General features: G+C 43.8%; 1 long non-coding RNA gene across 1 annotated transcript; it reads left to right on the forward strand.

The window, feature by feature from the left end:
- The first annotated feature begins 461 nt into the window (after nucleotides 1-461).
- On the forward strand, nucleotides 462-1249 carry LOC138784444 (uncharacterized). The gene is made up of 3 exons (XR_011361843.1): nucleotides 462-576; nucleotides 808-954; nucleotides 1104-1249. It is a non-coding gene; the product is annotated as an uncharacterized lncRNA (long non-coding RNA).
- The last annotated feature ends 9963 nt before the right edge of the window (nucleotides 1250-11212 follow it).

An 11212-nucleotide genomic window follows, 5' to 3' on the forward strand; every position in this document is an offset into this window, starting at 1 on the left:
AAGCACACCCACATCCCTATAAAATCTCCGCCCACTCGCGAAGTACGCCCATATGCTTGTATTGTTTTGAAGCAAACTAAACAATCGCCAAAGATGTGTGATGCCGCTAATAATGCGCCCTATGGTCCAGCACGGCGTATGAGGCTGCGCCGCAAGCACCAGCTCGTGGTGCTTTCTATCCTGTGGAAGATGCGTAATTATTACCTGGGTTTGTGTGTAAGTATAATATATTTTTTTTTTTTTTTTTGTCAAGCTTTATGTACCTTTTTTCGAACTAGCCTTACAAACTGTTTCGGCTTATAATCCGTAAACCATTGATTTAAATGTATTGTTTATGCAAGCTCCCTTAAGTACTGTTGACACAAGGTCCTTAAATGCAACAGTGTAATAATTTAGTGACTAATTGAGATGTCTTCAAAATTATTAATGTAATTTTTTAACAAATTCTTCTCAGAGGCAAAAAGACGCAGAGCAGCGCCGTCTGCAGGAGGTGGGACGGCGATATTGGGTCCACCCCATCAATCTGCGGAGGGAGACACGGGGCCACATTGGTTGCCTGTATGATGATTTGCGACGGTATGTCGATTTTAATAGATCAAACTTGGCTAATCTTTGAATGTAATATGCAAATGTAAAGGTTACTGTCCCCAAATGTGTAGGCCAAAGTCCATTATGTTATATTGTTGTTTTGGTTTATCCTTACAACGTTTGATGTTAATTTCAACATTTGTAAACCGTATGACATCTTCCTATGATGTGTGTTTCTGTGTAATATTTGTGATCAATATTTTTCTTCATTTGTTGCAGACATCCTGACAAGTTCCAGGACTTCGTCAGGCTGCCTATGGAGGCGTTTGACAATTTACTTGCCATTTTGAGCCCACATCTCCAGAGACAGGACACCTACATGCGGAAATCCATCCCTCCTGTGGCCCGTCTGCTCATAACGTTAAGGTGAAGAGGCTTTCTTTCAATTAAAACTATTTGTTCATGTATTTGTAGTTAAATCTAATATAGTGTTAAAATATGTAATAATGTAATATTTAGCTGAATGTGAAATCGAATACTAAAAATAATTTTTTTTTTTTTTTTTTTTTTTTAAGATTCTTGGCGACAGGGGAGAGTTATGCATCGTTGCACCTCCAATTCCGGGTTGGTACGTCGACCATCTCAGGAATTGTGAGGTGCACGTGCGGCGTGATCTGGGAGCATTTGCAGCCCATCGTGATGGCCAGTCCGACCAGGGAGATTTGGTTGCAGTCAGCAGCAGGCTTTCAGTCTGTGGCCAATTTCCCCAACTGTATAGGGGCGGTTGATGGCAAGCACATACGTGTGCGTCAACCACCGCGATCAGGATCACAGTATTTCAATTATAAGAAATTTTTTTCTGTGGTCCTGATCGCGGTTGTTGATTCCACGTATCGTTTCCTTGCCATCGACGTCGGCTCCTATGGCAGTACTGGGGACTCCCGGGCGCTACTGAGATCAGAGTTTGGGAGGCGAATTCTGTTAGATCACGTGACTCTACCTCCTCCCACTCCTCTTCCGGGTACCACGCATCCCGCTCCATTCGTCATGGTAGGGGATCAAGCCTTCCCTTTACTGAACAACCTGCTGCGCCCTTACCCACGGAGAGGGCTGGATGAACGGGGGAGAGTATTTAACCGGAGGCTGAGCCGGGCACGTAACTTCGTGGAGTGCGCCTTCGGAATCATGACTAGTCAGTGGAGAGTGTTTACCACTGCCCTGCAGTTGAACTTGGGCACAGTTGACATGGTCATTAAAGCTGCCTGTGTTCTCCACAACTTCCTTCGGGACTATGCTCCCACCCCGGAGGTGAACGTGGAAACACTGCCAGCTTTTAGTGCCCCTGTCAACTATGGCCAAGGGAGACAACTCAACCGCGGGATAGTGGTCAGGAACCTCTTTGCTGACTACTTCATGACTCCTGAAGGTGCCGTGCCCGTGCCCCTTTCACAGCCTCCGTTATGAGCCACGGCCACAGGACTGATGTTTTTCCGCATGTATGTCACCTGTCTCTGGTATTTTTGTTTTTTTATTAAATTTTGTTTTATTTGAGCCAGATGTATTGGTTTATATTTAATTTGCCTTATCTTTTTAATAAAACCAAAAATATATTTTGTTATTACACTAAACAAAGTGTCTGCCTTTTCAATGTATGTAAACCATGTTGTGTGTTCACACATAGTAGTGTTCGAAAATACACATAACCTCACTACATATACTACTGGCCAGTAATTATCGAGCATGGTCACATCCTGCTAATGTTAATTGTATAGTCCTTTGAACCTAGTGTGCTGAAACATTGATGTGATCAAAACATGTGCATTTCCTATGGAGTGACCAGCAGGGTGCGCACTATATGTCGAACTTTCTAGTGTGGGATATGTAACAGGATCTGATATCTTCTAGTGCCACAGTCCATCTCACTTCTTAACAATCACTATTAACACACCACATATCCCTCCACACATCACCCAGGTGCGCCAGCTTGATGTGGTCTACTTAGGTTGCGGTTCCCAAAAAATCTTTATCCTCACATTTTTTAAAGTAAAACACAGAAGAGTGTATTAAAAGCTGAGAAATGTCGCTCTTTACTTTATCACCTGTTCCTTTTCTACAGTCATCTCCTGGATTTCTTATCAAAAATCCATCACATCAATCTGCCTGTGTAAACGCTACATTATGTCGTTTATTGTGTCTACGTTGATATATCCTCCACTTTGTACATAATGACCACATGCTAAATGTCCTGCAGGAGGCGATTTCTACTCCCATCGGACATCCAGCTCTATGTGGAAATGATAGTGTCATGATAATAAACATTAATGTCCCAAAATATGTTAGTGATCATCACAAGCCTCTCCTGCTCTGCCCACTTCCTGCCTTGCCCACAGATGTCAGCATAGAGCAGGCTCAGACCTGAAAAACAAGTAATCGCAGCATTCACTACATCTTCGCTAGTGGCTTCACAATACGTGTATTTCACTCAGTATAGCTAACAAAAACAGGAGTGGATTCAAAACACCCAAAGGATCTCTTGACACAATGTTGTAATGTTGTGGATGTGCGCCATTAAAACACTAAATAAGGACATTTCCAAATAACATCCCTTCTTAAGAAAAACAGTGCAATATTTCACTTTAAATGGCGCACATCCACTCTATTTCAACATTGTGTGAACAGAGACTTTGTGTTTTTGATACACTACTGGTTTTGTTAACAATACTGACCAAAATATCCGGACTCAAATACACGTATTGTGAACCTACTACGAACATGTAGTGAATGTTGCGATTCATTGTTTTTCATGTATGACAGTGCTCTCTGCTGACATCTGTGGCCAAGGCAGGAAGTGGCCACAGCAGGAGAGTGTTGGCCTGATAAATGAAATACTTAACTACATTAATATTTACTATCATGACACATAAATTTTAACACATACAGCAATGTCTCAGATATGATTAGAACTATCCTCCTGAAGGACATCCAGCATGTGTTAATTTTATACTAACGTAAAGCAGACAAGTAAATTTACTAACACACAATAGCAACATTCAATACATCTTTCTATGCAAAAAAAGGCCAATAAGTGTTTTTAAGCGTATTTCGTAGTTCCTTAGTGCCAGTCACTAATCATTTTGGTTTTTAACCCTTAAACACTAAAACATAACCAAGTCAAAAATAATAATTATGGAAACAACAAGATATGTCGAAATGGCTTTATTACATGTCTAACAAAATTCACATCCACATGATAGTGTGTGTGGGTGGATGTGGGCGAGGGTGTGTGGAGACTACTTTGGACCATGTTGACAGAAGTTAGAATAGTGTGCAGAGGCAATAGTGTGGCCAATATGTGAAGGCCACAGCCAGCCTGACTGTATTCTGGCACCACAAAACTAAAAGGGACATCCCAATCCCCCCAAGCTGTTATTGTCATCCCTAGCTAATGTGATGGCCGACCTTGGAAACAGTGTGTTATTGATGTGGTCCTGGTGCGCACAAATTTTAGCCAAATATTAATGCTAGTAAGCCGCGGTTGGCACAAAGGCCCTACAGTGTAGCAGACAAGGGGTGGTGTTGGTGTAGCTGAGGAGAGGGAGTGCGGAACAAACACAAATGTTGTTGGACGGTAAAGGCACATGTCACTCTCTCTCGCCAGGCTCCACAGGACCCTCTTGGCATCTTGGTGGTGGAGTCCTGGCCAACCCCTGTGCCAGATTAGGTTCTTCATTCTCTTCATCCGATGAGGCCTCTGCTGGTTGCTGAACTACTTGTGGTCTGAGGAGAAAACAACACTGGTCACTATCTAAGATGGCACTTTTGTTTAAGGACATATTTAGCCATATAACTAAAATGGAGGCATCCAATGCAGGATTACACTCTGCCTGCTTTCACACTATTTTCTATGTACGAGGTGGCACACTAGAACTTTTTACACAATATTCACACACTCTTGACCCAAAATGTGGGTCTTCACAAGGCCACCCCAGTGGAACATTATTTTACTCTATGGACACATTGCGTCCATTGTTTAAACATTATGAATACAGTCCACGCTATTGGCATAACTGCCATTTCATGTTCTGGATTAGATCCTGGAGGGATCAAAAGCTGTTCCCAAAGCGTTTAGCCCAGGCTGCATTTGTTAGTTTTCTTGTGTCCAGCAGGGGGCGCCTCATCTTACCGAAATAGAGATTACTCTAAAGTGTTCACTAAATATACTGCTCCCCCTGCTGGAGCCTCAAAGTATATAATCTATATAAATATAACACATGTCTATGTCTGCACACATAAGACACTGAGCTACTTCCGTCATCATCTGATCCTACCATGGACACATGCAATTAACACACACACTTACCTGCGGCGTCTGGTGGAATTCAAAATGAAACGCAGCATTGGGGCAAAACGCAAAGCGGCCAGTTCTTCTTGGGAGGCCCCACGCCTGATCAGCTGCCGTCGCTGCCTGATGAATCTGTCCCTCACACTGGACCACCTGGTCTCCACATAGTTAGCTTAAACCAAAAGCATCCACACATTAGGAATATATCAGCGTCAGGTGACCATAACACTCGAGTTTATGGTTTGCCACAGTGGCTAAACAACTTACCAATTCTCCATTGCTGTAATCTAGTATGCTGGTCCCAATCTGGGTATACAATCCGGGCAACCTCCCTCCATGCGGCACTCCGCGTTAGCCGGCTTCTGTACCCAGCCGCAGGCCCGTCCCATAGCAGTGGGCGAGCATGGACCTGAAAATAACATAAAATCACAGTAACGTCTTAGAAATTATTAGTCAATAAGGTCATAGCTCCTACACCCATTTCACATGCTACACGCCATGTTTGATTGTAAATAGTACCTCACTTATGTGGGTGGGGTCTCCAGCTTCACCTGCAGCTAACTCCCTCCCTCCATGATGTTTGCTGGCGGACATATCATATACACAGTACACTACTACTCACATCATGTCCTCATAGTATTTGTTGAAAATATATGTGCTTACTACTAGGGAATGGAAGGCCACAATCCGGCGCGGGGGTCTGGGATCGGATAGCGACACGGGGGGGACACGCCTCCTCTCTGTAGTATCGCCACCTCAGCACTGTGCGTAGCGGGGGTGGGGGTGGGGGTAACAATTGTGTGTCGTGTGCTCGGCTAATTGCTATGTGACACCATGTAACGCTGCTCAGCTTACCCATTTGTGTCCGGCCTTGTCACGTCGTAAGCCGCTGCACTACAAGTGCCATAATGGGCGCACACGCCTCTTTGAACCTGGCTGCTGCGTATTGTGTGTGCTTCCGACGTTACAACGCGTGACAAAGTACACAGCAGAGCAGCGCTAAAAGCCAAACTACTCATTAGCCGAGCAGTGAACATAATTAGCACAGCACACCAAACACTCCGGCTAAACAACCACCCCGCTACGCACACTGATGACGTGCATGTACTACAGAGAGGGGGCGTGTCCACGCTGTGTCGCTAGCCTATAGCATCATCAGCCGGCGCCGGATCTTGTGCGTGATTTGCGTACTATTAAAGCGACCTCCTTATGATGACACTATCAGAACATTATATGGGAGGATTTCTCCTATGTATGTGCCGCCAACAACCATCATGGAGGGAGGAGGGAGGAGGGAGGAGGGAGGAGGGAGAGAGTTCGCTGCACGGCCATCTCGCTAAAAGCAAACCTAAGTCACGCCCTGGTTGCCCACCAACATGTGCTATTACAAGGACAATTCTTCGACTAGGCATTACTTACAAATCTCGCCTAAAATATGATGTGTGGTACATGGTCCGAAAGAGCTAACACCTTCACAGATTTGGAGGAGACACACACATATGAAAAGACAAATGCAGTCATTGCTCGATTTCAAGCGCCCCCTGATGGCAAACACATAGGAATTACACACAATCGTACTTACATCAACTACTCGGAGCGATGTATCGTGCCACTAAATGACTATGGACAATCGTACACATAAAATAAATATTATCTTGCATCTAGTGATGATTACATAATCGATTTTTTTGCCCGAAATGAGTTCTCACTTAAACAGGATGCAATAACAGATGTGACTTTTGGACATCAAAAAACCCGCTATAAAAGGCAAGAATTCTAAATTACATGTATGTAAATGTGAGTCACACAACCAATGACAATCATACATTAAGTCACGGCCACACAACTATCTTCTCCGATGCCAAAGGAGGATCGAAATGTGTCTATCCACGATCTTATCTATGTCAAAACAACTCCCAACACCTCCATTAAATACTTACTTCACTGATCAGCTGTGCGACGTCTATAACAGACCGATCAAGATCCATCTCTGGTTGCATCGATCACTCAGGCTTTGTTGTCCAAAAAAATGCTTCTTCCAGCGACGGGTTTAGAAGTGCAGATCTTACAATGCAGACACATCCTAAATAACCTTGGCTTCTACACATAGGAACTCAAAATGATACATTTGTTATCTCCATCCAGTCACCGACACGGCCTAGGTGAAGCCTGGGCACAAGCAGTTGTTACATTCATCCCTGTATTTTGTGTTATATTTAAAAATATACAAGGACAATTACAAAATAAGACCGTGAGAAATGTGTGGAAAACAATCTTTCTCTCATGGCTAAGCTTCAAATAAATAATTACTTTCTTCGATCATCCTATGTCAAGGGCAAATGCCAATCCTGCTCTCATCACACAGGTGCAACTAGCCACAGTGCAGGGTGGCACTCAGATACATGCACTAACAATGCTATATAACATTTGGCCACTTCTCCAAGAAATGGACCACAAACACAGCATTCCTTTCCCTTCCGGGCCAAAAGGCACCTGCAAAGGTCCAGGACACATGTCCACTCTCTGACAAGGCCGAGAGCACACCTGTACCAACGATACCTCATACCCAGCCCTCAGGCCAGGCACTCACTGGTCGTCAGTTAACTGCAAACTAAGGTGTAATCTCCAGAAGGAGAAAACTGGTGCGCAGCCATGAAATGAGCACAGAACAGGTTTGTTATTCCTAGATTCATTCCTTACACCCCTTGGTTTGCACCATGTCGTAGCTGCTTGCCGCTTGGGCCCCACGATTTATGTGATCCTTTCTATATTGAAGCTACCGAACCGGTGGATCAGCCTAGCCACTATGTCCATATGTGAGCGAACACACTCATTTACATATGCAAATAACCAGCCCTTGGCGGCAAAGCCCACTGTTGACTAGTAATCTACGTTAGTTTTCAGTTTGGTTACTGACAGGGTTAAGAAATTGTGATTTACCATATGAAATAGAGGCTTTGTATTCAGACTGATAAAGTGTTGCCATCTGGATACATGGCTAATAGGCATGTCGCATTAATGCAAATGATTACGCTAAACAAAGTGAACAACCAGCTAAGCTTTTTCTGGGAGAGGTGAAAAAATGAGAGATTATATAAATACACAAGGAATTGTATTCCAATACATTGTCAGACTTGCCAAGCAATATGATGTCACAACAGTAAAGTCAAAGTTAGATTAGGACAGAGGGGGAAGGGCGCATGAAGCTGCAGCTTACTGCAGACAGATCATTGCATTCTGCTACAGGCTCCCAAAGGCCGATCTCGTGGGCCAGTCTAGGAGCAGACTATCAGATATTCATCCAGCACACACTGAGTCAATGATTAGCGTAGTGACACAACATGCTAATAAAAGCCTGAGACTTGTGGGAAATGTTACATATATATCGTCAACACATCCATCAACTGCACTATGTGCTAAGCAAAAACCAACACAACCATAAGAATCGACCCTTTTTTTTTTTGGAAAATTGAAAACATGTTAATATATCCTTGATGTATCCTTGGAAAGGCTTTAGGTCTCTCCATGTTCAAAATGGGGAGTTTATTATAGGATACAGTACATTGTGTAAGCGCGCGGTACTTTAGTAACCTTGAGGCAAAGGCCTACATTCCAACGGCCAATCGAGAGACAACAACGCAGATGTGTGTGGAAGAATGTCAACTATTCGACTTTCACACACACAATGTAGCATTGTTTGCTCCAGTCCAAATCTAGTTTTGATGTTATTGTTGATCATTAAAAGACTTCTAATGTGTAATTAAATATTCTATAGAAAATAATTTTACAGCAAACTCAGCATGTTCAGTATGAAATATCACATGAACCAGATTATTGTGTATAAATGTTACCAAAAAAGGATACATTTGACACATCAACCTTCTGTGCAAGATGCTGAGTCAAACATATACAACAAAAGTCATGAATGGATGTAAAAACAGGACACATCAGACACTTGCATTTAGGAACTCATCTATTTGGATGACAGTCCATTTTTGACCTTCTTGACGTAAAAAAAATGTAGTGACATATTGTTTCTGCTAACAAGGTCCCCTACACACAAGAACCATTCGCCCTGGAGATAGCTAAAGGAAAGACATTATGATTTTAGTATTTTCTATAGATTTTTTTTAATGAGGATCTTAGCAAACTGTTTTTTTAAACAGAGTGTACCATGTCACCACGGTAAGGTGTCCTCAGGGACATGGACCCTACTCTACCCTAACACAAAATGACCTCTCTGGGCCTGAAAAAGGAGACCACTTGCCATAAACCAAAGCAAAAAAAATAAAAAAATATATAAATAGAAAGAAATTAAAATAATTAAAACAATAAATTATGATGTATTGCCTCATACATCACATAGTAGAAATCATAAACGTCGTGAGTAACGAGATGGCCGAGAGCGCCGTCCACGCCGTGGCTGGCGCCTAGGAACGGCCCTAGTACCCTCAGATGGAGGGGGCATGGCACCAGGTGGCTCTGGGGACAATGCTGGGGGGACAAGGGGGGAGAGAGGTGGGGGCACAGGTGGGGGCGCAGTGGTCTCGGAGAAAACAAATCCCTCCGGCGGGATATGTGGCCTCCGTGAGTGTAACCCATACACAGATTGTAGGAGGGCGCCCACATAGCAAGGGTCGGGGAAAGTATCGGGGTCAACCTGCTCGTGACACGACAGCAACAATTCGGTGACGATCCGCGCACTACGTGCCAGATTAGTAGGGAGATTCCGTAAACGGACTCCCAGATAGTAGCAGAAGAAATCATTCTGATCATCTCCTCCATCAAACCGCCTGACAAAGTTGATGACAGAATGATCCAACTCACTCAATGCTGAATGAGCTTCTTCTTGATCCCGACGCCTCCTGGTAGTGGTAGTAGTGGGCCTCGTGAGTGGCTGACGTGGCCGAGCTGCCAGGGGCACACCACTAGGACCTGCACCAGATGTTGATGGTGCTGCAGCCTCCTCCTCTTCGTGCATGGAAGTCGAGCCAGAAGGTCCTGGCATCGGCTCCGTGCCCTCAGAAAGAGTAGGACTGCCAGGCTCCTGTGATGGCGGTGGCGTGGCACTATCCCCCTCCTGCTGGGATGCTGCAACATCAGAACCACCAGCATCCTGTCCTCCCGGTGGGTCTGAGAAATTGCCACTGGTTCTGTGGAGAGACAGAAAGGTTAGCTAATATGGACACATTCATAAAGGTACTTCATATATCGAATGGTTTACTTTTGATAACATACACTATGTAGAAAAGTGTGCTTTGTTAACACGAATACATGATGTAGTACTATGAGCATCCTATGTTAGGACATACTAATATTTTTATTAACTCATTCACATTAGTGTTTTCCAAAAAAGAAAAAAACAAATTATTGTCGAAAAATGTTCCCCTTTCTGAGTGTGGAAACAATGCTCTCATCTTCATGGCATGTTGTTGGCATGTAAGCATTCTGGTCACAACACAACAACAAGTGTTTTTTAATGTCGCACAGCAGGGAGAGGGGCCTGAGTTAGTCATGTGACCAGATACACAAGCGTCCAGTAAGAGGCCTGTGTACCTGTCATAGATCCCCGCAGGCCACACTGAGACAGTGACAGAGCAGCAGGCCGCCCAGCATTGAGTATAAAGGAAGTGAATAGTGTGGGCCGGAGAACAGCTCTCGGACTGCTTAGTACTGTAGGACACCAAATATAAAACATTAGCCGCTGCATGCAAACGGCCATTTCATTCACCATGCTTACTGGCTCTGCCACATACAGCACACGCTAAACAACTGAGGGAGTGACCGTGATCTGCAAAAATCCGGAGATGTTGGTCTAGCGCCATGACAGAAAGTAACATCTTTTATAGAAATGACAGGATGTTGAAGCACGAGTCAGAGTGGTGTGTAAGCATTTGGTTGAGTGTGAGCAAAGGGGACTATTGTGATTGGTCAGGATAGATTAACCCTCTATGGACAGTCACATACACCAGCATGAAGGCTAACAAACATGACACAACTAGGGCCTTATAAAGAATGGCAATAGTGTATGTTGTCCAATGATCTGGATACAGTAAAGATAATTGTCTGGCCATTCATATAAAACATATACATAAAGATGAATATTTGTGACATCGGATGATATTATCTGCTAGTGAGTATGGACCAGGTTCAGCTGAACAACCAAAGGCAGAATTTAAAGTCATTACTCCCATATAACATTTTATCTCATGTATTACATATTGTACACTATATGATACTATATACATTCTGTAATAATAAAAAGATGCTTACAGCCGTTGACTGCGGCTCGGGAGAAAATCCAACAGGGGCGCATAGCGCATGGAGGTCGGCTCCCCACCC

The sequence above is a fragment of the Dendropsophus ebraccatus genome, chromosome 2, assembly GCF_027789765.1.
Source record: "Dendropsophus ebraccatus isolate aDenEbr1 chromosome 2, aDenEbr1.pat, whole genome shotgun sequence".
NCBI classification, from domain to species: Eukaryota; Metazoa; Chordata; class Amphibia; order Anura; family Hylidae; genus Dendropsophus; species Dendropsophus ebraccatus.